Here is a 26,720-nt window from a genome sequence, read left to right on the forward strand (position 1 = left end):
AGTTCTTTAATTTCATATAAGTTTTAATCGCATAGATAAGTAGTTATTTTTACTATATTTAAGAATAAAGGATAAATCTTTATTCTTATAAGCAAAATTTATACTGGTCTCTGAAAAAATGTACGAGCTAGCATTAATTTGTTCTTTGTTTGGAAAATTACATAGTCACAGAAATTTATATTACGGTTTTCAATTAATACAAGCTGGTCAACTGTATTAGGTCTTTGTTTAATATTATGCTCCACATTTAGGTCGCTTTTAAATGTAAAATAAATGTAATGTTTTGTTTTCTTCGTGATATTGTTTCATGATATTTAGCCGATGAATTTTAATGGTTGTAAAATGGTATCTAAGATTCTAACCGCGGAGTTGAAATTCAGATAAAATAGATGTAAAACTACCTGTTACAGTCTCACTGCTAGACTTACCCCTTCCTTTAAACTTTCTGAGCCTAGAGTTTAGTTTATTCCACTATGCTGTTAAAATACGTCAGGCAAATGTAGTAGAACTTCATTAAAATTAGACATATTCAAGGTATTGTTGATAATTGAAAGAAAAGCCTTCACCGCTGAGTAGTAAACATCGAAGTTGATGGTTTTAAGCCAAGCCGGATGATGCGTTTTCACCAGTAGACTATCTCCGCTCTTATAGTATCGTAACAGTCTTTAAATATGCTACTACTGCTCACCGGCCTTTTGTCTTTATAAGGATATTCAGAGCTTATTTCATAAGGTAAATATTTCAAAGCATTTGATTGGAAACATACAGGTTTCCGTAAGAAAAGAATTGTACGTGAATTTGAATTTATTTCACGATCTTAAATTAAGGTCAAAGTTTATCTCCATCCAAAGACTCACTCATCAAAAGTGAACAGTTTTCTGAACATATATAAATATATATTTGGAGTAGTAGTGTAGGTGGTCTATATCTTTTTTTCCAAAAGATCGGAATTGCCATTCAGCGGGGAAATTCTGATAGATTTTTTGCCACCTTTCCATGGGGTAACATTTAATGAGTAACTATTTTAAATTAATATTTGCATATATTTAAGAACTTGATTTTAATAATCTATTTCCCACATATATATTTAGTAATGCAATCCATACGAATACTTATTTTTCTTTAGGAGTGATGAGAGTAAAATTTTAGAATGAAATGAAAATACCGCATGTTTACTCGTCAAAGCCAGAGTTCCATATGCGTGAATGGATACAAAAGATTACTTTATAATTCTATTTAAAACTACTCAAAAGAAGCATAACTTTTATCGCATTGACCCTTAACCTTTTTATTTTTTAAGTTTTCCATCAATGCTAAGACCGTATTCACACTGCCGAGAAAAACTACGAATAATCGTCCATGACGGATACATGAACGAACAGTCGTAAACCGTAAACAAAATAAATATCGCTCATTTACAATATATATTATGCGATAATAAGGTTTGTTTAAAGACTTTATGACAATTTTATTATACAGCTGGCGTATTTATTAGCTACGTTATTATGACACAACGATTGAAAATATTAAATGAAAGTCGTAAAAATCATATAGCTACAACATAAATCAATGCACAGTTATGAATACATACATAGGGGAAAAAATATAATATAGACTCAAATTACCTTCATACCAAATGTAATGTAAATAAGAATTAAGAAGTAACAGATTGATTTACTTTTGTGTTAATAATATTAGTATAAATTAACGTTAAATGTCATGACACACTAAGAAGCATAAATATCTAAACAAATGTATGTAAACAAGATGAAAACATTAATAATGAAGTCTCTCTCTCCTCTACTAAGTCGATTTTGGTTCACAAATCAATATATCATACGAAGCTATCAGACTTATAAGCCATCGTTCATTTGTTATTCAATCAATTGATAAACCTAAAATACTATTCATAATTCGTATTTATCTCACCGCGTAATAAATTAAAATTATTTTGAAAAATATATATAAACAAGGCTATTTTTGTGTGTTGATTTTTGTCTATGGCAAAGCACTTAAATAAGTCATCTATCAAAAAAAGTAATCCATTGGGAACTATAATGCCATAACAGACGCAAAGATACATAGATATGTATGTCAACTGACTGACGTGACTGTAAGACCTAAGAGTATGTATATTATATAATATACCTACTCTTAGGTCTTACAGTCACGGGAACGGCGTCGCCGGCACCAGCTAGTTGTAACAAGATTTGGTACTAAAATCAAACAATGTACCTGAATTCTATCATGATACAAATATCGTCTGGATAATAAAAAAAATCTCCGCACTTAGTTGTTTTAAAAAAAAAAAATATTATAAAATACTATCAACGTACCGAGTATGATTATAACAATATTTACTCTTTCGTGGATACTATACACATAGACTACGCCAGGACATATTAACAAAGTTTTATATACTGCACAACACTTGGTAACACGACTACTAAACCGTACTATAGTGTTAATATACTTGAATGTAATTCTATGTAACATAAAAATGTAACTTATGTTCTCATATATTACATAATATAAATAGAATCTGCAAATAATTAATTTAATGCTGTACAAAACGATACAAAATTGCTTGTAAAAGCCAACTCTTCAATTCAACTCTCCAAAGAATATTTTGATTTCATTCAAGCAGGTTTACCGAACTTCATGAAAATGGATTAATATATACAGTAATAAACTAGCAGTTCTCCATTAAGTTCCGTCACGCGCCACACGTCGAAGGTCGACGGAATTAGACCTTTAATGGGGACGAAAAATCTCTTGAGGGTCATGGCTTATGATATTGTATGACTTACATTATGACACTCGGAATTATTACTATAATAAGAATTAAATGTGGCGCCGAGAGTTAATTACAGTTGTGTGCTTGACTTATAATAAATTTATGTCATATTCACAACTATATTGTGTACATTGGTATATTGGAGGTTAATTATTCTGGGTATTCGTACGATATAAAAGAGAGTAATAATAAAATATTACTCATTTAATAAAAATTATTGGAAACCTTTATAATTTATTTTTCGATTATTTAAAAAAAAAATCCTGAACATTAAGAGAATACCTTTTTGGACTTTTAAGTCTTGTCACGTGATCTTTATTCAGGGAACAGCTGCGTATACCTTCGATTTAGAATTTGAAAGGAACTACATTTGTACCAGTTAGCGTATTCATGAGTCCACATAATATGCTTGAAAGCGTTTCTTGATAAAAATCTTTTAATATCAACTGTATTGGAAGCAATTTAAGCTTCGCCATTAAATAATAAGATCTATTTATAAAATGGATCGTATCTTTGGAAAAATAGAAGATATCAGGTGACGATGATATTATCAGATTGTTTAAAGCCAAGAGATTAACATATTTTTTCATAGTATGAAATTGATTTTTTTTTATCCGTAATTTAAATTGGCACGATTGTATTGTTAGGAAGACGCTTCTGCCCTGAAAAACTTTTTCTATAATTATCCTTTAAAATTATTCCGAACATAACCTACTAACAGCACATGCAGCTTTAACATTGATCCTTCAATTTATGGAGTTTATGGTATTATAATAGGCGTAGGTCACGGCAGGTGAAAAGAACAACATTGATTGAAAACTTTCATCTTCAAACATTGCCTTTATCAAAAACTGTTCATCCCCACGCGGATTATTCGATGAAAAATTACATCTCTTATAAATAAATAAATATGAAACAATATCACATACATTACTCTGATCCCAATGTAAGTAGCTAAAGCATTTGTGTTATGGAAAACCAGAAGTAAAGACGGTACCACAAACACCAAGACAACGTAGAATACTAAAGATAATCTACATCAACTCGACCACGGAGGTCGGGTTATATAATAAAACTTTTTATTGTATATTTGAAATTGTGAAACACATCCATACGTTTTAATATTTTAGAAATGATCATCCAATTCAATTTCGAATTGTAAGATCGGATTATCGTATTGCACTATATTTCTAATGGGATACTATCAAGCTATCTGAAAGCCCTATGTTTCAAGGATTATGTCTGGAACCTATGAGTTTAAGGCTTAGCTCTCGACTCGGGGCAAACAGATTAGAGAAGATAGTTTGCCTCCACACGCTACTAAATACTAGACCACAGCTACGCTCACGTCTCGCTAGCACAAGTGATAGACATTAAAAGACAATAACAGTTACTGACATATTAACGAGCTGAGATGGCCCAGTGGTTAGAACGCGTGCATCTTAACCGATGATTGCGGGTTCAAACCCAGGCGAGCACCGCTGATTCATGTGCTTAATTTGTCTTTATAATTCATCTCGTGCTCAGCGGTGAAGGAAAACATCGTGAGGAAACCTGCATGTGACAAATTTCATAGAAATTCTGCCACATGTGTATTCCACCAACCCGCATTGGAACAGCGTGGTGGAATATGTTCCAAACCTTCTCCTCAAAGGGAGAGGAGGCCTTTAGCCCAGCAGTGGGAATTTACAGGCTGTTACTTTACTTTTTTTACTACTTTAAAAAATAATAAAACTATTTTTGATACTTAATGTACACCTCTGAGCAAGGGTTTTTGTTGTCTTGTGGTGGAATTATTAGAACCTCGGGGCAATGAGACCTGAAATATTATGAAGGACCTTTTAAAGGGTCTCTTTGAAATATTCACAGAGGAAACACCGCCAACCTTGGCATTACCTCAAGGTAAATTATTAAAATAAATCTTAAATGTGACCTCTTTAATGTAATAAAGTCGAAATTTCATAATTTTAATTAAGAAATTAAGATACTATTGGCTACATTTTATATGTGTACATATATTTAAAGTACACATAATTTAAATTTGTTTGCATGAAAGATTTCATCATTAAATTTGAAGAAAAATTGATAGGAAAAGAATGAAATCATTTTGATACATCTTTAAAGATACTTAATTACTTTTTTCAGTGTCAGTCGCTTTGAGAAAAACAGTCAAAGTAACAGCTTTCTATCTTTGAAATTGGTTAATAACATTCGCTTCGACGACGAATAGACTTCTATTTGCGGCGCCACCTGGTGATGTAATAAAGATTTATAGTATTGGTAATTATTTGCTCAATCCAATCTATAAGATAAATACCTTGCAAATATATAAATGCATTTGTATTAATGTGTTCGTGAGCTAGTACTATATTCACTGTGAGTGCTAATACGTACCAACGTTTGCGAGAGCACGATTACTTCAAGAACTAATCACCCAATTAAGGTTTAATTGTAGCTTAGGATTCAGTGTTTAGCCTAATTATATTTAATTAATATTTGTTATATAAACACATTATATAATACGGTAGCGTAGAGTCTCATCACAGCTTATGTTTTTTTTTTAAAGAGGAAAGAAAACTAGTAATTGTGTTTTCCAATTATAATAATTTATGTACTTAATTATATAAAGAGAAGTGAGAAAGTTGGATTATAATAGTGATATATGATTGAAGGGTGAGTAAGCCAAACGCAAGAGATATAACTTTATGGTTGTAAGGAATGTCAGTGCGGTGGTGATTATTTGCTTACCTTTATGTTTGCGAGACTACCTAACTTTGGTATAAATGAAAAGAAAAAAAGGTTTGTTTTATCGTCGCATAGACAAAGTTTTCAGTATTTCTTTTCTCTTTATGAATCCTATTCGAATTTTAAAATATATATTTTTATACTTTATGAAATGATGCAATGAAATACGAATTTCTGAAGTTGCCAATCAATGGAGGACCAATCCCAATAATAAATACATACAGGGCACTGTCTGGAGAATATTCTCCTTAGGCCACGGTGGTCATTTTCAAGGAAGACTAGTCTACAGCGATTGATATATAATGCAAGATTTGACAAAACAAGTGCAGTGCTAGTCCAAATGCATTCCTTTACTATCCGATGCAATAGCAAACCCGACACGGCTGCGACTTGATGCAATACTAACGCCATTACATGCTTTCAGATATGCTATTGTAACATAGGAAACTTCATAACTATAGACTTTGTCTGGTAATAACTTGATATAAAATGTATTGACCTTACCGTGCTTGATTATCTTATTTAGAACAACACTAGAGCAAAGTTGAAGCTAAACTATGAAGATATACTCACAAGAAGAAGAGAATAATATCGAATAATTAATAATGTGTGCATACAACAACAAAAACAACAGCCTGTAAATTCCCACTGCTGGGCTAAAGGCCTCCTCTCCCTTTGAGGAGAAGGTTTGGAACATATTCCACCACGCTGTTCCAATGCGGGATGGTGGAATACACATGTGGCAGAATTTCTATGAAATTTGTCGCATGCAGGTTTCAGATGAATTATAAAGACAAATTAAGCACATGAATCAACGATGATTGCCTGGGTTTGAACCCGCAATCATCGGTTAAGATGCACGCGTTCTAACCACTGGGCCATCTCAGCTGTTGTGTGCATATACATATACTCAAAATTTACTTTTTTCTAAGCTAATAAAGATGAAATAATTATTGACAATCGGAACATTGAAATACACAAATGGCTTCCATGAGCGATTAATTCAAATATAGAACGCTACCCTACCCTTATTAAATTCGAGTTATAATTGATTGTGTTTGTTTAATAATTATTTCAACAAACCTGTGACGATTATTTTGTTAACTGTAAATTTTAACCCATAATTGTATTAAAAACGTATATTAAGTACTTTAAGCTGTCGGGTCTTTCTATAATTAGATTCCACTGTTATTTTAAACACATTAATTAAAAAATTTGAAGCTTATGTAAGAAGTTATCTTTTAATGTTTGCCCTAGACCCTCTTCTACCCATATCAAGCTAGGACGGGTAGCTAGTACACAATTGTATGTTTCCTCGTGAAATTAACTGCAATCGTTATCAATGCTAATAAATCACTCTGGATCAATATGAGCCATCCCTACGATATCGCTTAATAGCATTTATCAGTTGTATTTAACGCTAGTACATGCCAACTTTTAGCAATAGCCACATTAATTATAGCTGATTATCATTTGTTTTGTTAATTTCCTAATTAGTTGGAAAATTAAATTACCTAATTTCCTCTACAAATTTTCAATAGAAACAAACATTTGAATATCTAATGAAAAATGGTTAAGTGCTGTATAAATTAATGTATAATAAAAATAAAAATTTAATTAACACAAGTAATGGGGAAAAGTTCTTCTTGGTATAAAACCTTTTAAAATGATAAATGAGCAACTCTTTATAAATTTTCTTTTGACATAAAAATAAATAAAAATGATTTATACGTAGATACGTACATATATGTAATAATTTGAAAAAATAATTAGTATTCTTTGTTATAGTTTTGATATGACTCCCTTAAGCTAAAATCGTATTGAGGACTCTAAATACTGGAACAAATAGCATATGAATCAACAGTGTTATGGGAAATAAATGACTTTTGATTGATACAACAGAATTTTCGAAAATATTATAATATTATTCTCAAATATATATAGTATCCATAAAATTAGCAGTACGATTGACTACGCCCACTTATAAAATATTTCTCTAAATTATGTAAACACATATGTCACATTTATAACATACTGTCTCCTCTATCTGATGATAATATTTGTTCATTCATGTATTTCCGATTGGACACAAAGCATAAAATTGTAATTACGTACAAAATAATACACGCCGACGTAATTTGCGCAAAATAAAATAAAGCCATCGAGTAGATTCGAGTGGAGATCGTTCGGGCATCCCATCCAATTTCTATAAATAACGTCATCCCGCAAGCCCCTCATGACTGATGCATTTCGACTGTACACGCACATGACGTGACGTTTTAAATACAGAATACGAATGCCCAACTCGCCTTTATTCCCCATTGAATAAAGTTCATAATTCAATGATAATTGTGTCGTAAAGCGTTAAATGTTCCGAATTTGCTTGACATTTTTCAAATTTTTTTTTCCATGACTGACATCAATTTGAAAGCGACATGATTGATTCGTATCCAGGTATGATGTGTGTAACAGAATGTTAGCATATTTATCGAACATTTAATTAAATTTAGTTTTATTTTTAACGAGTCATCTCCTTATGGAAATAGTGGATGAAACCGGGTATAGCTTCCTAAGTACGTGAGTAAGTAACTTTTTATGTTCCATTCCTAGAAGTTTGCTTTCATCTTGAGAAGATCTTATACCGTCGCGTTTTTTCAATGTGACTTGGATACACGTCTGATAGAATTTCATTCGAAACACATATGCACGTTTCACGTCTACAATGGGGATTTAAGGAGAAAATAGGGAGATAAAAGCTCTATATTGATTTCCTACATCGCCGAATGCGATATCAATTATAAAATCTATTTTAAGAGTAATATCTTCTCGCGTTTGTTTTGATAATATTCGGTTAAGATTATCATGTTTTAGCCACTAGACAATGTCGGCTCTCTAAATTTATTTCTTAGTAACATTAGAATAACAACATTAAATGCTTAAATATATATAAACTAAAACTATTTACTGTATAAATATTATTATTTTTCTTAGTATATTCATATATATTTACTTTTCTATTAAAAAATAAAATATAATTTAAGACAGACAGAGAGACTATATTGGAGAATCTAGGTGTCTTTAAGCTTTGAATTTATGTAAAACAAAATATAGATAAAACATCAATCAAGTAACATGTACGTTCTGTATTAAACTGTATATTAATTGGTAACATTATTTAACAATTTCAGAAATAAATATTATCGTTACTATCATTAGTTACCATCATTTTTTTACATTTATTACATTTCAATATTTAGAAAAACAACAAATTTTGGCATTGTAACATTTATTACAAAGAATTTGTTTCAGAAACATTGTCATTAACCACAAATGAAACGCCTTCTATGCTCTTCCTCGCAAATACACAAGCTTTATGGGGCTAATAAAAATGTTATAGAACATCAAAACTTGCCTTTCTTTTTAACTGAAGTAAAAAAAGGGGCTTTGTATTTGACCAGTACGTCATTTATGTATTATACTCTACTAAATACATCGTCAGATATATAAATACAGCAATAATCCCCGATACTTATGGTCTAATCACCATTTTGATTATTGTCTAAGTGATTTACTCGGCTCTTAATTACAAATAGCAATGTCGTTTAATGTTTTCGCTCTACTAAGAGCAGCATACGCTTGCCAAAAGAATAAACTTAACAAATAAATTAACTTAAATTGCTATAATAATACTACAGTTTGATTACATTACGAGTAAAACCAGTTTCTTAAGTAGGACTATTTTCTTCAACGGTTATTAGAAATGAAAAAAGAAAATTCCTTTGATGGATCGAGACAGTTTCATTTTTACTCTCAATAGCAAGTTGATTAGCAAAGCAAATGCAATAAATAATGGACTTTATTATTACTTATACTTTTCCCTCTGGTCCACTCTTTTCTCTTTTTGAGAACAAGAAAGATTACCTATTCGATAAAATACAGCAACGATCCGTTAACATTCCACATTTGCCGACCAAGGATTATTCCGATTCGACAGGATTTGGGAACCTTTAAGAAATATACCTCATTTCTTAAAGATAACAACACACCAGGGTTTTGCGTTGCGTTGCGTCTAAAGGCGGTTGTAGTCACAATCCATAAGATGAGCTTGTTTCTGCTCGTTTGCCACTTATGCTATAAAAAATATGGAAAAGTGGCCTTTCTTTCATCTACAACAGAAACTTTGACCGCTTATTCCACTACACTGTTCCACTATGATGCTCTATATATATTTATATTTGTTTGAATTTCTTCCGACGTATGCATGTTTTCTCACAATTAAGAACATGCCCATTATCTATGATTACACTCCACGTATTCTATCAAATGGGCCATACTTTCTAAACGATGTTGATTCGTATCAATGAAATGCTTATAAAACTTTTCATTTACCATAGTCTTTCAACTTTACACAAGACAGAGTAAAAATGTAAAAATATAGTTAGTCTCAGTTCAATTAACAATTCAATCTAGCGCACAAACCGGCCACAGTATATTCTTGTTTCGAGGACGCGTGAGCAATTTACTGACTAGACGAGATATTGCTACGGGAAAGTATCCTTCAAATGGTTGTCCGTAGTTGTAGTGTTTTCGTTCTGTCTTTTATTTTCTGTAAGCGGTCAAGTGTAGAAACTAAAAATTGTAATGAAACTTTTTGGTAAAAACAATGTGAATGATTTATGTATTTAAGATATTGCTGAAAAATAAATAAATTTTATTTACTCATGTATAAAATCATCATCATCATCATCAGCCTATTTTCGTCCACTGCTGGACATAGGCCTCTCCCAGTGCACGCCACTGTGGTCTTTCTCCGGCTACTCGCATCCAGCTCCTGCCTGCCGCCTTGCGTATATCGTCACTCCACCGTGCCTGAGGACGTCCTACACTACGTTTGCCGAGACGCGGTCTCCACTCTAGAACACGTTTTCCCCAACGGTTGTCGGTTCTACGACAAATATGACCAGCCCACTGCCACTTCAGCTTACTAATCCGGTGGGCTATGTCAATGACTTTGGTTCTTTGACGGATCACCTCATTTCTGATGCGATCCCTCAAAGAAACGCCGAGCATAGCCCTTTCCATAGCACGCTGAGCGACTTTAAGCTGGTGGACCAACCTTGTCGTGAGTGTCCACGTTTCGGCTCCGTATGTCATGACGGGTAGGACGCACTGATTGAAGACTTTCGTCTTAAGGTATAAAATAAAGTATGTATATACATATGTCCTTAATTTTTTTTTAAACTTCTGCTGTTAAGAAAAACGTAAACAAAATACGAGAAGTAAGAGAAAAAGCTCTCACTTAGTTCAATCACCAATCGAAACAAAGTACACTATTTAGTAACTTCTGTTTTCAAGTAAAAATCCATAAATATCCCATTACTGAATAAAAGTCTTAAGGAGAAAATAGGGAAGGGAAAAGTTCCGCTTACGGAGTAGGTGCTTATTTCACGATGATGCTTCAGTGTGGGATGGTGGTTACATATGTGGCAAGATTTCATTACGCTATTTTCCTTTACTACCGCCTTTACATGAGACGGATTTTATAGTTACAAACGAAACCTCGTCTGCTATGTGCCAGACACTAAAACCTTCACAATGGTGCTTTTAGTATAATTTCCATGTATATTTGTTCAATAGTTTTTTCGAAAAAAAAAAAAAACTTGTTATATATTTAAGTACAAAACTAGGTGAAGCATGTTCAGATTTGAGCCCACAATTCCCTTATAATCCACCCGTCCTGCTGGACTAACTCTGCTCAGTTTTGTGAAATCCATACAATTTTCCAACAATAGCTTTCGCTGGATTATTATTCTTGCTATTTTGCAAAATTTCAAATCAGATTTCGTAGGGACGTTAAATCTAATTTGGTTTTTTTTTTATAAAAATAAACATTTGTAGATTTAAGCGCTTTCGTGGAATTGGAAGAGATTGACGAAGCGGTTTTTATGCTCACGAAAGACTGACTATCTTTATATTATGTGAACAGATAAAGATAGTGTAGAGAAACTACTTGAGGCACTTCTAAAGCTTTTTAGTATCCCATAATCTTGCTCCTTTATTTTTCACCGAGTCCCGAATAAATGTAAACATCCGGTTTTTCCTTTACAAGACGTCGAACACGAAAGAGTTTAAGGAAATATTGAATTCAGCAGGAATTGGTTACAGTGTCTTTTTTTAAATGATAGTAAGTAGTTCGGTTTCACCCTTGTCCAACGTTTTAAGGACATAGCTACATTTCCTCCATTTCCACGGTCCAAAATTGACCCTCAGAACCAATCTAAGATTCTCTAAACACTATAAGGCTATTGTGAAGAACTCTTAAGTAATATAAAAATCTATTGTGATCGCAAAACTATTTTTGATGAGGATTTTTATAGTGACGGGAACATTTAAAAATATAAATACATTATACTACTTTCAACACACAACATTAACAGCCTGTAAATTTCCAACAGGTGGGCTAAGACATCTAACCCTTTGAGGTAAGGTTAGGAGCATATTCCACCACACTACTCCAATGCGGGTTGGTGGATACACATGTAGCAGAATTTCGTTAAAATTAGTCATACAGAACATATAGATTTCGATTAATTATAAACACAAAAGCAAGCACATGAAAATTCAGTGGTGCTTGCATTGGTTTGAATCAATCAATCATCGGTTAAGATTCTGGGGTGGTTAGACCACTGCACTACCTCGGCTTATTATATAACGAATATATAATATTATATACAACATATTTCTTAAAAATACAATCAAAAACCACAATTCGTCAAGGAGTCAACACTCAAAGCTACCGCCAAGCAATGTGTAAGTCTCAGGTTTAGGCCTGACCATTTATGGAATAATGTAAGTGAGTTTTATAAAGGCCTTGGGCCTTAAAGATTAATTGGAGAGAAAAATAACAACGGAAAAAGTTCATACAAGATCTGTTAATGGCAAAAACTATGTATAAATTCAATAATTTGATATCCTAATACAACATAGAGTTATTATTTCGAAACAAAAATTGTTACCAAAAGTATTTTCGGCAAAGTACTCACTCTAACGACCTCATTAGTTACACGTGCAATTTGACCAAGTATATAATGCAACCATTTTATACCGTACATTCAGCACACACTTGCAAAAGCTCTAAAAGAAACGACACTCTACATTTTATAACACGGAAATAACTGTCGAAAATACAGAACCTACTCGGAGTTTTCCTTTTCCAACTGTTAAAATGTTAGATAAGAAATGTCCAAAGAAATAAGAAATTTCCGCATTTTTTCCAATATTTGTTCAATATGTCCTCTTGGTTTCATTGATTGCCTTTTATTTTTAGGCTCTTTGTTAATTAATTATTGTATTATATTAGACAAATATAATTTGTTTCCATTAATACTTTTAATATGTTTTGACTCTACGTTGGATTTTAGACGACCTCCGTGGTCAAGTAGTGCGTTGAGCGGTTTGTATAGGTACGCCACTCCGAGAACTCGAATTGGATTCCCGACCGAGTCGATGTAGAAAAAGTTCATTAGTTTTCTATGTTGTCTTCGGTCTGGGTGTTCATGGAACCGTCGTTACTTCTGATTTCCATAACACAAGTGCTTTAGCTACTTGATTGGGACTAGAGTTATGTATGTGACGTTGTTCATTATTATTATTTATTTATAGGATTTTTATCTCTTCATCGGTTAAAAACAAAGTCCTCCCGCCTAAACTATCGAACGAATTTTAATATACTTTTCATTATAGTATATAAGTTTCATTACATTGATTCCAAGGGAAGAAAAGGCATTATAAGTATATTATACTTACATATTATAGTAGAGAAAAGCTGAGAATTTTAACTTTTCTAGCCGAAAAAACAAGACGAATATTTTCTTTTAATGTTTGTTCTTTAACCTAAAAGTTTATTTATTGTACTTGTGTGAAACCGGAACGGTTTTTAAATAAACAAAGTAACAAGTATAGCAATTACTTTTATTATGCATATTTTGTAAAGGTTTTCTTTGAAAGACTGATTGCTTATTTTTAAAATATTATATTGAAATGTTTTTATATAGTATTTGAAAATTTTAGTAAAATAAATGATTGTAATTTTTTATTTAAATTTTATATAAATTTCATTTTTAAATTTTATATAAATGTCATTGGTGGAGTCAAATGAGGTTATATATTAATGTAATTAAAGGTACATACTGAGACTATGATTTATACTTTTGCCCTCAGTCTAGCTACTATCCTATTAAAAAAAAAAAGATGAAGAGGTATAAATCAACGAAATCTCAGTTAATATTAAACACAGCACTCTAGTTTATTGCAAAACGCGCTTAGCGTCGTGAATGTATATCATAGTCATCCATCGTACACTATCCTCTTCATAATTTACAGGAGGGAAATCTATTAATAGTGTCGTACAATTTTTCGCGTGTTTTTAGAATTTAGAGTCAGAATATAATTGTATCTTAAATATTGTATTGCAGAAGAGGTTACTATTATTCACAATATAAAGTAATTAATATAAAATAATTGAGCATCGAAATCGAATTCGAATAAAACCCTTTTAAATATTATATCCCGATTTCGATTTCTTTTCGATTGACACTGTTTTCAATTGAACTAAGACTACTCCTTCGTTCCAAGTTTGCTTTTTTTTCGATTAGAGTGAAATCATTAAACATGTCGTTTCTTACAAAATTAAAAAAAGAAAATGTTGGTATAAGTACCATATGTACGTATAAAGCGTTTATATTACACACAGATACTCCAAACTTACTTTATGTATGTATAGATAAATATAGAAATCGGTTATTTTTAATATAAATCATTGTTACAAAAACACGCAAACCGATCTTAGTAGTCTGTAAATGTAATACATCCAAAAATAGTAAAAATTTTAGAGATATATTCTAGATATAATATGTTAGATTTAGATATATTATGATACATTAATAAGAAATAATACTGCATGAAAAATTAATTCAACTAAAACCATTAATTTTATTCCATCTAAATTATTTTCACTTTGGTTTTTAAATGTAATTCATCCTACATTTTAATCAGCAGAACGTGTCGAAACTATACCGATTATGTAACTGCGGTTGCTGATCCATCTCTAGACGTTTTCACACTTAAATTGTGCAGAATTAAAAAATATATAGCAGCAATTTTGCACTGAAAACTTAATGAAATATATAGTTTTTTTATAATAGAATTAATAAGCGTAAATTTATATTATTTTTGAATTAATAATCTTAATTGGTCGAACAAGTACTATCTTATTACGATGTTTGTGCACGTATCATGTGTTATATTATTCAGTTTTATTTACTTTTTATAATATAGCGATTGTTTAGACTAATTAAATATGTGGGCCATAATATTAACAGTAACAATCTGTAATTTTTTCACGGCTGGGCTTTCCCTTTTGATGAGAAGGTTAGGAGCACCATCACGCTGCTTTAGTGTAGGTTGGCGGATTCACATATGACAGAATCTCATTGAAACTAGACTTTATTCATTTATTTAACAATATATTAATAAAACCATTGAACCATTGAATGAAAACATTGAAGTGTAATTTCGATCCTATCTCTTTGTTATCAAACAAAAAATCAACTTTGTTTTTCTAACTAAATATACTTTTCATGTATCATGAATTAAAAACTTATCAACATGTTTATTTAACTAAATAAGAATTTTCTTACCTATGATTCTAAATTCAATAAAAATACACAAATTAAAAATCTTAAATAAGAAGCTTACTAATACGTATGCTAAATTCTTCGTTTTAACATGGTATTTCAGATTACAGATTTAACGATAGAAATTATCCTCAGTCTAGATGCTATCAAGTCAATTAAATTGTATTTATATGTATATGTAGGTGAGTTAGTGTATAATGTAAGGCAAAGGCTTAATTTGATGACTGCCAAAACTAGGTTTAGATGTTGAGAATTGAGATACACATAATTAAAAAAAAAATACGCTGAATTTAGTGAGCTTAATGAATAGATCTTTGACATTTCTTTTTTTATTTATTTCGTTTTTTTAATGGCAACATTTTACATTAGAAGTGTCACTTGTGCCGCAAAGGCATTGACAATATTTTGTGAATTATATACAAACTATCGACCCGCACGGGTGCAATATTTTATATTAATATAATTATATAATAATTACAACATCACATTAGAAACTTCTAAAATTATTAGTGTTTCTTTACTATATTGACCATGATTGACCACTCTATCTAAAATAAAAACCGCATCAAATTCCGTTGAGTAATTTTAAAGATCTAAGCATACATAGAGACAGACGGCGTTAAACGAGTTTGTTTTATACTATGAAATGATATATAAAGGAAAAGGTAATGCTGGTGTTTATTTTAACACTTATAAAGTTAAAATATAATTTCAATTCAACAAATAAATTCGACCGTTATCACCTCAATCCTTCCAGGTGACAGTCGTCCGCAGAATATTAAACGCTTAATAAACGTCTCGTCGCCTCTCGTTTTGAAGTTATCTTGTTGAGTTTTAACATGAATTAGTCAAAATATTTGTATTTTATAACTGCCTACAGAAGCTTTGAGTAGGTGTTTTTATATTTATATAGGTTATCTGTCAATCAAGGGTATGTTAAATATCATTCGTTTCTCTATAAATTAATTAATGTATGGTAAAGGTTTAAGTTATGAATATAAAAATCAGATGTCAATATATTTTTATTAAATCCATATGAATAATAAAATATAATAGACTTAAGCATCGATTGACCGATTATATGATTGCATATTATATTTAAAAATAGATACTGATAGAAATGTGTGTTAATATACTTTGGCACCTTTTGATCGGTTAGCGTTGTTACTAGCAAGATGGCGTTGTGGCACATCAATTTTATCTACGATATATAACTTTACTAATATAGTAAATACGATTTTTTATGGCACAGGTGGCAAACGAGCAGATGGCTCACTTGATGGAAAGTGACTACCAGCGCCCATGGACATCTGCAACACCAGAGGGCTTGCAGGTACGTTGCCGGCCTTTAACATTAACTTTCTGTGTGTATGTGACCAAACCACAGAAATGACTCAAACAACAAGCCTTTAAACGTAATCGAAGCAGCGGGTTACAACTAGTAATCTAACTAACTAGTATTAGAACGGACAAAATATGCCAGCTATCTAGTACTATATAAATATTGTCTACGTATTTACGATTGATTCTATATATAAAAGAAGAATGTTATAAGTGACGCAATGTTTTTTTTATACTTGTTAGCGTATTTATAAGATATATTTTTATGTTAATATGTACCCCGTTGATATGATCAGCGAAAACGTCGAGGTTTGTTTGGGATCGGATTACTGATTGGATCGAAGGATTAATTAAGGATTGCAATCGTCTTATAAATTACAATGAATTATTACAATCGATTGCGATATGGTAGAGCTTCTTTGAAAAAATATTATTAATAATGCGGAGCATCTATTGGGGTGCTTTTGGGGTACCAATCGTATGCCGTGACAGTAAACAGCATGACGGTAGTTATGACGTCATGTCTACTGTCCACGGGGCTTTTCCCGTTGTATGTACGTCGAAGGACTGAAAAACATTGTTTTATTTACTTAGCTGTTTATATATTGAATTTACTACCGCTTTAATAATACATTACTCTAATAAGGATCAAATTTTGATATTTCACATACCGCGTGTCGTTCTTTTCTTGGATATATAATCGAATTTACGGTAGTTTTAGTAACATATATCTAAGCGTCACTAGCTTATGGGAAAGTTTCAAATAAATGGTAGAAAAACAAGTCACAGGCAGTTAAGCTAAGCTGGATATGAAATACTCGTATCCACCATAATTCGTCAAACTGCAACGCTGAGATAAATTAATTTATATGACTCGTCGTTACGGATAGATTAACTAATTACTTTTAATAAAATATTAATATTCATATAACTTTGTGTAAGGCGTGTTTTAGTAAAGTTTTTTTACCTATTGTTATGGTTTTATAAGTATCAAGGTAGATAAATATGTTCTTATTTCCGTGGTTTGCCCGCGTGGGAAGAGTGAGTTCAGATGTTTTTTTTTTTTTTTAATTAACACCGCACCGGCTCGCAATTGCCCATGCCTTCAGGTATTAGGAGGGTACCCAAACTTACTACCGGATACTGTGATTTGGGTCCACATTTCGTGAATTTCTTTTTTGGCATTGTGCCAAGGTATTGCGAACACGGGTCATTCCTTCCCATAAACAATGAATGTAAACTAGATATGCCTCAACATAGCGTAAACTTATTTGTATTAGATCAATTCGTTTAAAGTTAAAAGCCAGCTCTACCTCGTTGCTTGTTATACGCCCTGATCGATATCGATGTGTACCATATTTTCATTCGAAAAAACCATGAAGATTCCATGACAAATTCCTTGACTACAACATGAAAATTAGTCTTCATTATTTATATATATAATACTAAAAGCAAGTCATCAGAAGTCTAGCCTAATAGAAAGAGCCAAACCAGTAAAAAGATGGTTGCAACACCGGAAGGTTAACAAATGCGTTGTCAGCATTAAAAAAATGAAGTCCTTGGTGGTAGGATTTCGTGCAAGCCCATCTGGGTAGGTACCACCTACTCATCAGTAATTCTACCGCCAAATAACAGTACTCAGTATTGTTGTGTTCCGGTTTGAAGGGTGAGTGAGCCAGTGTAACTACAGGCACAAGGGACATAACATCTTAATTCCCAAGGTTGGTGGCACATTGACGATGTAAGGAATAGTTAATATTTCTTACAGCTTCATTGTCTATGAGTGATGGTATGATCATATGCTCGTCCGCCAACCTCTACCATAAAAAAAAGAAAAAACAAAGCAGTACCAGTAGTATAATCTGGGTTTATACAAAATACAAACCTATTATGGGATGTTTATGTAATTTTTAAGAACGGAACGTGGATAACTACCTTATATATAGGTTTAACCCAATTCTATCGAAATCGGTAGCAATACATGCCAAACCCATTACTATCGCATTTTACGAGATGGGTCAGTACTTTGTGTTGACCAAAAGCGACATTAGTTTTTAGTGATGCACCGATGCAACATGCATTAACAAATTTAACATTGTTACTGCGCAGCAGCACTATGAGTAAATTGTGGAGCTCGTTACATAAAACGAAATACAATTTTAAAAGCGTAACGGATATGTTCGCGTTGAAATTCTCCCCGAATCATGGAATATATCACGTTTTAGATTTTTGTAAATTTTAGATTGATAATTGTGATCGAGATCATTTATACGTTTTCACTCCAGTGTTCTAAATTTAAATATAATATTTTTCTTGTTATATTGTTTTGGAAAAGTTTTTATAGGAGATTTAATTTTTTTACTCTAAACGCTCACTGGTTACCCGTTACGTCACCGGCTGCCAGCTACCAGTGACCTCTCAGGTTAGGGCTTAATTAGTTTCAACTGATCAGCGATTCAGAAACTAGAGGTTATCATCTAGAGGTTGATTTATTCTTTCACTAACGTTCTAGTTAGTAACGTTATAAACACTGACCTAAGGCCGTTCTCTCCTACCTTCGATCTCAATTGGCAACATACTGATACCATAAATTATGTTTACAAGCGGATACAACTTCATGTATATGTAACTCGAATCGTGTAACAGATTTTAAATCATTTTAAACCCAACAAATGGAGCTGAAATATTTAGTGCTGGTGATAAAACATTCGAAACTCTTAATTGTATACTCATTTAATTGGTGTTCTTTTTGTATTAAGTGTGAATAGGGGAATCATAAGCAAACTTTTTTGTATTGATTTTGAGTCAAGCAAATTAAAAAAAAAACGAAACGTTAGATACAAATAACAAGAGCTGAACGCCATCTATCAGAGCTACGAAATATATTATTATCTTAGGATTTAGAAGCGAAGTTTAACACTACAAATAAAACCAATATCAAATCCGATTCAAGAAATAAAAGATAAAAATCTTTAAAAGGAAAATGTATCTTCTAGATGTTTATTACTAAATTATCTTAAAAGATTGAGTACAAACTCATCACAGAAATTAAACTTTTAAAAAGCAAAGTTTTGTACAATATTATAGTAATTTTAAATGAAAGGAAATTGAAAATGTCATTTGTTCGTTGAAACTACAGCAACGGAGACAATTACTTTGAAATATCCTACCCGAGAATGTAATTTGCACTTGATTTACTTAGCAAGCGCAAAGTAACGTACTCGCGACGTAAACACAAGCCATGCGAGGGCGTTTACGAAATGCAGGGAGCGGCTTTTTAAAGAATTATTTAGCTTTATTAGGTACTTCCTACAATATTATGAAAGTACATTTTTATTAAACATTATTAAAATATTTCAGATTCTAATGTTTTGTACACAATTATTGTTACACTAGCAAACACTGATTTAGTCGTATATGTATTATATCTTATATCTTTGTCAGTAGTCTTTTGGAATTATGTACAAGTATCTACTATATTGTTACAACTTATTCTCAATTACAATATTTATTTCTAAATCATCATTATTTTTGATTCATAAGCAAAAAATGCCTCTGGAACGATGTGTATATTTTAAATGAAAATGGTTATAAGTATTATGTATTACTATCAAGCTGGAGCCTATCTTTAAAAGTATATTATTTTGTTTTTGTATGAATGGTAAATATCACATTCGAAAATTATTTATTTCGTATTTGAAAGTGTCCGATTTTGTACGTTAACTAATTGAAACAAAAAAATATATTCATTATTAAAACATTAGTACTTTTGCATTGAAAATGAATTTAATATTTTTTTGTACTTCGGGAAAAAATGTAAGCACAGAGTAACAGAAACGAAACTCGCATCCACTGTCTGAATTATTATTAATTAGACAAAAGACCGATTGCAAATAAATGTATACATATTTCTTATAACAACTTCGGCAAATCTTTGGCACAAATATATCCAGCAATTCGTCATATTAAGATCATTGACCTATCTAATAATAGTGTTCCATTAAGTAAAATATCAATGAAACATTTTCGAAAATACTAACATAACATACAGATTAAAAAAAATCACGATCTATTATTATATTTAATTTAGCCTTAGGTAATTGTTGTAGCGTTAGTTTAGAACTGGCAGTTTGACAAAAGTAAAAGGCAGAAGCCCTGACCCAGACAGCGAAAATGCTGAAAATCTATTTTTAGTTAAGTCTTTAATAATTAGTTGCAAAAAACAAAATGAATGTTAAATACTCTTGACGTACACGACGCGTTCGTGTGATGATGTCCAAAGTAGATAACGTACAGCGATGATAATGAAAATGACTGTCCTTCTAGCCGTTTTAGCCACACTGATCATTAGCAAGGAAGGCTAGCCAAGTGCTCACACATATCATAGTGATCACCTGTTCACAAACACAAGTGCAGTATTCATTCACTCTAAAAAACATCGGAAATACAACAACACTGGAGAGGCACACGGTTGAATGGGTTTTCGTGCTTTGCGAAGCAAGGGAGTAATAAATGCCATTTTCCAAAATGCATTTGAGATTTTCATAATACAAAACTCAATAAGTATTTTGGTTCAACATGGGTTGATGAGTGTGATGAATGAATGAGATGAGGATGAGTTCCGAACTTCGGGATCTACAACAATATAAGCTAGCCATTACTTGATTAGATCAACGAGGCAGGTAATTGCTGCCTAATCGTTTGCTTCGCGGTAACTTTTTATTTTGGCTATCTAGTAAAAAATATTGTTAAAATATTTTGACTCCATTGCATACTAACAGCAAAAAATACGGTATTACTGTATAGTGAATGTATGCATGAGTCTTTATATATATCGTGCAGATCACGGCAAATGTTGATTTAAAAACAGATTATTGTTGGTGCGTAAAGCTAAAATAAATCGATGTGTAAAAAGTGATCCGTACTCAAGGTCTCGAATGCAAATTTTGTTAAGTAAGCCTGAATTTTTATACATATATTATTTTAAATATGTGTACTCTGTAAACAAATGATATGCACATTCATAAAATAATATATGTCCTAATGCTATTTTACTGTGATATAATAACAAAAAAAAACGCTTTTCAGCTAGTTTTTCTCGTCTCAGGATATTTTATTATCTTTTCTATTTCTTTAGTAATAAATTTGACTGTTAATCATTAAGTATAATTATTAATGTAAACACGAATTGCCTATTTAAATTCGGAAAAGCATTACTGACTGACATAATGCTTAATTTGTGTTTAAAAATCCTTTCGAGATCGGTGGAGAAGAAATATCATGGATAATGAAATTCTGACACATTTTTACCGGCCAACTGACATTGAAAAAGCTTAACGGAGAAAATACTCCCATCAATCTCTTAAAAGCAGGATGTCCACCAACTGGAAATTTACCGACTCTTTCTAAATTATGACACAAATAATATAGTAAGTAATAAGTATAAAATTAATAATATATTAGACATAAGTAATTGAACAAGAAAATTCGAGTAGGGTTTCAAACTTTGCTCACTTTAGCAAGATCTTTATGTATTTCGTATACTTCAATTTTATCACAAGGAAAACGATCGCAATAATGGTCAGGGAATTGGCAAACGTTTCAATACTAATCGAAATATGCTCTTGGCATTAATAAAGTGTATCGATATTATATTGATCTGACGTTAATTTAGAGTTATGGTACGAAACGCCATTTCTAAATGAATTGCCTTTTATATGTACACAACAGATGATGATACGTTTAACAGTGTAAATATATAATAAAGAATATATAACTTTTTGACATAAATAGACATTGCTTACCATTCACCATAAAAGTTACTTATATGTATTTTTTATGGTATAGAGTGGTGGACGAGCATATAGGCCACCTGATGGTATGCGGTCACCATCCCCCATAGACAATGACGCTGTAATAATTATTAACTATTCCTTACATCGTCAATCTTGGGAACTAAGATGTTATGTCACTTGTGCTTGTAGTTACACTGGCTCACTCACCCTTCAAACCGGAACACAACAATACTGAGTACTCTTAATTGGCGGTAAAATAACTGATGAGTGGGTGGTACCTATCCAGACGGGCTTGTACATAACCCTGCCACCAAGAAACAATGCCAATGTAGTTTGTTTTTACACTATAAATGTTGCATTGTAACTCACCATTAACTAACTATTAAGTATCTTCATTCGGGCAAGACTATATTTACTTTGTGCAAGCCCATCTGAGCCGGTACACCACATACATAAAACATTCTTTCATCAATCAGTACTACTTAATATTGCTTTATCCCGATTTGAAAGGTAAGTCATTGTAACTACAAGCCCAAGGGTCATAACTTATATATGATATAAGAAATAGTTATTATTATTATATTATAACTCTCACCATCAGACCCAGTTATCCGTACGCCTACCATTGTCGGAAAATATATTGATTTCAATAAAAAATACTCTTTTAAATTATCATTTGTCTAAAATAATACGTATTATTTCGTGCTGATTGTGATTCATTTGTTTTTTATAAAATATCGCACGTTGGGTATAATGCGGAAAATTTCTTTGAAATTACACATAAAATGGAATCCTACTCGTATAAATAATCTAAATTACGCACTTTACTACTCTCTCTACGGCTTACTGTAATTTGTTGGGCCAATACTGTCCTATCGTGCAGGAGTAGGTACTCTTCAAATTTGATTCCAGATTGTTTTCTCTTTCTTAAAGATTGACCTCGACAGTAAACAGGAAGGCCAGTATTAAGACTCAGGCCAGATGTTAGAAGTCCTCAGAAGAGTTCGCATATCTTAAGAGTACCGTCCTATAAGTTCAGAACCCAGCTTACAATGTCGTCGGCGTCAAGAAAAATCGTGTGCTACATATTATTATGTGATACCCCTTAGCGTTGAAGGTTCCTAATGAATGTAATACAATTTTTGTCTTAAAAGATTCACTGATGAAGAGTCAAAAGTCAAGACTACACGAAAATAATTTTCGTTACAATTTAACTTGGTTATAACTTCAATCTTAAATCATACTCATATAAACATACTGAACGAAGCCATAATTGAATCTCTAACAATAACAATAAGTCTTCCTGTAAAATTATAATATTCTCAAACAAATTTAGAACAATAATATTGTCCTAAAATATTATCATAACATTTTCTGATTCAGAATGAAATAAGTAATTAAATCTAACAGTTGATTGTTTTTTCATATCCTTACAATAAAACAATTTGTCATTTAATTATAAAAAAGCAATTGAAAAATGATATCCACCCCTTAAAATATACTTTGGTGATTTTCTTTATTTATATACAAAAAGACCTATTTATTTTTTTACGAACAAACTTAGACTGGAAAATCGGTGACCAGGAAAACTCACCCTATCAAAGTTTTAACGTAATAAAATGAACAGTTTAGAAAAGCATCGAGGGAAATCATATTTATATATTAAGAAGAAAAAGACGATATCAAATATTTAATCTTAACAGCATGTGACACCGAATATAAGGGAGTATACAATGTGAACATAGAATGCAGTGAGCGTTGAGAAAACGGTGTGATGGCAGGAAACGTGGCCGGCACTGGGGGGAAGCAATTTCCGTACCGCATCAATAACTCGGCGGATTTATGTTACACTGTTTATCCAGACCTTTTGTGTTTGATTACAACTGATAAGATTCAACTTTATTTCAGTCTTTTTTTATTTCGGAAACTAACTTGAGTCATTGGATTTATGAAGTTTTGTAAGTGTTCGAATAAACATAAATGTAATACTGTTCTTATGTAGCTATAATGTAAATTAATGCATGCATATGTTCCTAGTTATATTCAATTAACTATGAAGTGAATTTCAACTCCCGGGTTTCAAACTTTATGTCATAGAGTGACAACTATTAAAATGTAATTTAATTTAAATTCGTATTTATTGTTTATATAAATTATATGAATTTAATATAGTACACAGTAGTAGTACACTAAATGTACTTTGAATGAATTTATGTAATAATTTGCTTGGAATAACAATTTGACAATACATATAACATCATTTGTAATATTAAAATTTCAATATTTAATCATGATTGTTCGCAAATAAATTGAACATTAACGAACTCGCAAATGCTCAATCCGATGTTAAAATTTATATTCAATTTTGTACGAGACGAGTTTAGTTTTCGAGAATAGAAAGATATCTGGCATGCGATTGGCAAGAATGTGTATAATCACCGCCTCTATTGTAAGATTTTTATATCTCTACAAACCGCCGAAACTTTGTTAACTGCATAAAATATAAGGTGTTAAATCCTTGACATAAATTTGAAGCATGTTTTTAAACTCTACCAGAATATTAAGAACCGGGCCCGAAATCAAACAACACCCAGATTCTCTTATATGTTAAAACATTGCGAGCTATTTTTAAATGAAGACCTTTACTCTCAAACTTTCGATACTGAGAAAGATCAGTCATAAGTGATACAATGACCAAAATACTGAACATTTCAAGGTTGAACGGCATTCTATAAAATGGCCGTAACGTCGGTTGATTAAGACGCGTCAAAGTTGTCTCAAATATGAGTACTTACGGTTTTCACAGCTGGGGGGGTCGCTGACAGGAGAGTAACTCACACTCGCTGCAAGAACACAATTCACTGTCAGTGGGTCAATGGTTAGGAGAGCGGTGTGGAAATAAGTGGCGTGTAAAATTAGCGCAGCTTCGCGACGGGAGCGACACGTCGTCGCTTGGCGAGCGGTCGGCGGCGACTAGGGCGTCCCGCCGGCGCCTTGCCGCCGCCCGCCCCTCGCCTTATCACGAATAAAATTTATTTAACGGATAATCGGCCCGCCGATGGGGGATCCATTGAAATTTTCACGTTTTACGGTGCGATTATTAATAATTGAAACGTCTTCTGCGCTCTGATCGAGACATATGTTATATATGTAATTATTCGATCATGAAAATAATCTATGATTATATAGATAACAAGATTTACAATATTATTATATTTTTTATAATGTTGATACGCAAATAGCATGTCATTTTTTTACATAAAATGCCCTAACTACATATGTAAGTACTACTACAATATTTCCTTTGAATACCGGACATTATTATGTTTAAAGTATGCGCGAAATCCAAACTGGCACTGGTAGACAACTAACCGACGCCAGTTTCATAAAATATAAAAAGATACACATTATCGTTGGCGAAAATCGTAACAACAAGAGTTAAATGAATGAAACAAACGGAAGCTGCAAAACGTATAATAAAATATAACAAATGGGATAACAATTTGGTATCGTCACAGCGATCTCGCTTCGGGAAAGCCGTCACGGCGTGACGCAATGAAAAACAATCGCCAGCGACTCGTACTGTTGTATTTTTAACGTGCAAATTGCCACTTGTTCTCAACTATAGCGACCACTTCTACCCGGATCATTAAAACTTCGTCCGATCTAACGAATTGTAACTCTTTGCACGACGTATTCGAAGTCCACGCTTTGCCATGCTTATGAGATGCCATTCTCTTATTTAAAGCATGTCAAGAGGGCTAATTAACGACTCTACAACGACGAATTCTTTTGCTTGGGTAGTGGCGTTCATTGTTTTTCGCATTGTTCAGTTTCAGCTGTTGTTTTATTATGAAATATATCTTATAGGGTATTCTTATTTTCTGTGCTAATTGCATTTCTTGTTATGATACTTTGTAAATCTCAACGATCATTGCCAACCATTCGTTCTATGAATATATGAGAATTACGACTTTATTTTCAACTATAGCGACTTTATTTGCGCCCGGATATTAAAACATTACTCAATGTGAGAAATACACAAAATGATCTTGTTCGGATTTTGTTCTGTGTGAATGAAGTCAGTGAAAAGGAAATAGAATCGAACAAAACGTGATTAAACCTTTATATATTTACTAAAATCTTCATGTCTTTATGTTAAATTAATTGTTTTTGCTCGTTTCTTCAGAAGTACATAATCAAATTCATTGCTTTTACTAAATAACGTAAAATTGTTTTCATTAAAAGGTTTTCTTAATGCCTGGATCCTTCCACATTTGTAGTGAGGCTATCTGATGCAAACACTGCTTATAAATCGAATCTGTAGTTCCTTTGATCAGCGAAATC

The 26,720-nt window shown here is 32.1% G+C and overlaps 1 protein-coding gene across 2 annotated transcripts in view; it reads right to left on the reverse strand.

Moving 5' to 3' along the window:
• Positions 1-25,333, reverse strand: part of LOC124537295 (receptor-type tyrosine-protein phosphatase kappa) — a 180,657-nt gene extending 155,324 nt beyond the window's left edge. For both annotated transcript variants that reach the window (XM_047114090.1, XM_047114089.1), the window contains exon 1: positions 25,169-25,333. The gene's annotated coding sequence lies outside the window, so the exon portion shown is untranslated. The remainder of the gene's footprint in view (positions 1-25,168) is intronic.
• Between the last annotated feature and the right edge of the window lie 1,387 nt (positions 25,334-26,720).

The sequence above is a fragment of the Vanessa cardui genome, chromosome 18 (genome assembly GCF_905220365.1).
Source record: "Vanessa cardui chromosome 18, ilVanCard2.1, whole genome shotgun sequence".
Classification (NCBI taxonomy): Eukaryota; Metazoa; Arthropoda; class Insecta; order Lepidoptera; family Nymphalidae; genus Vanessa; species Vanessa cardui.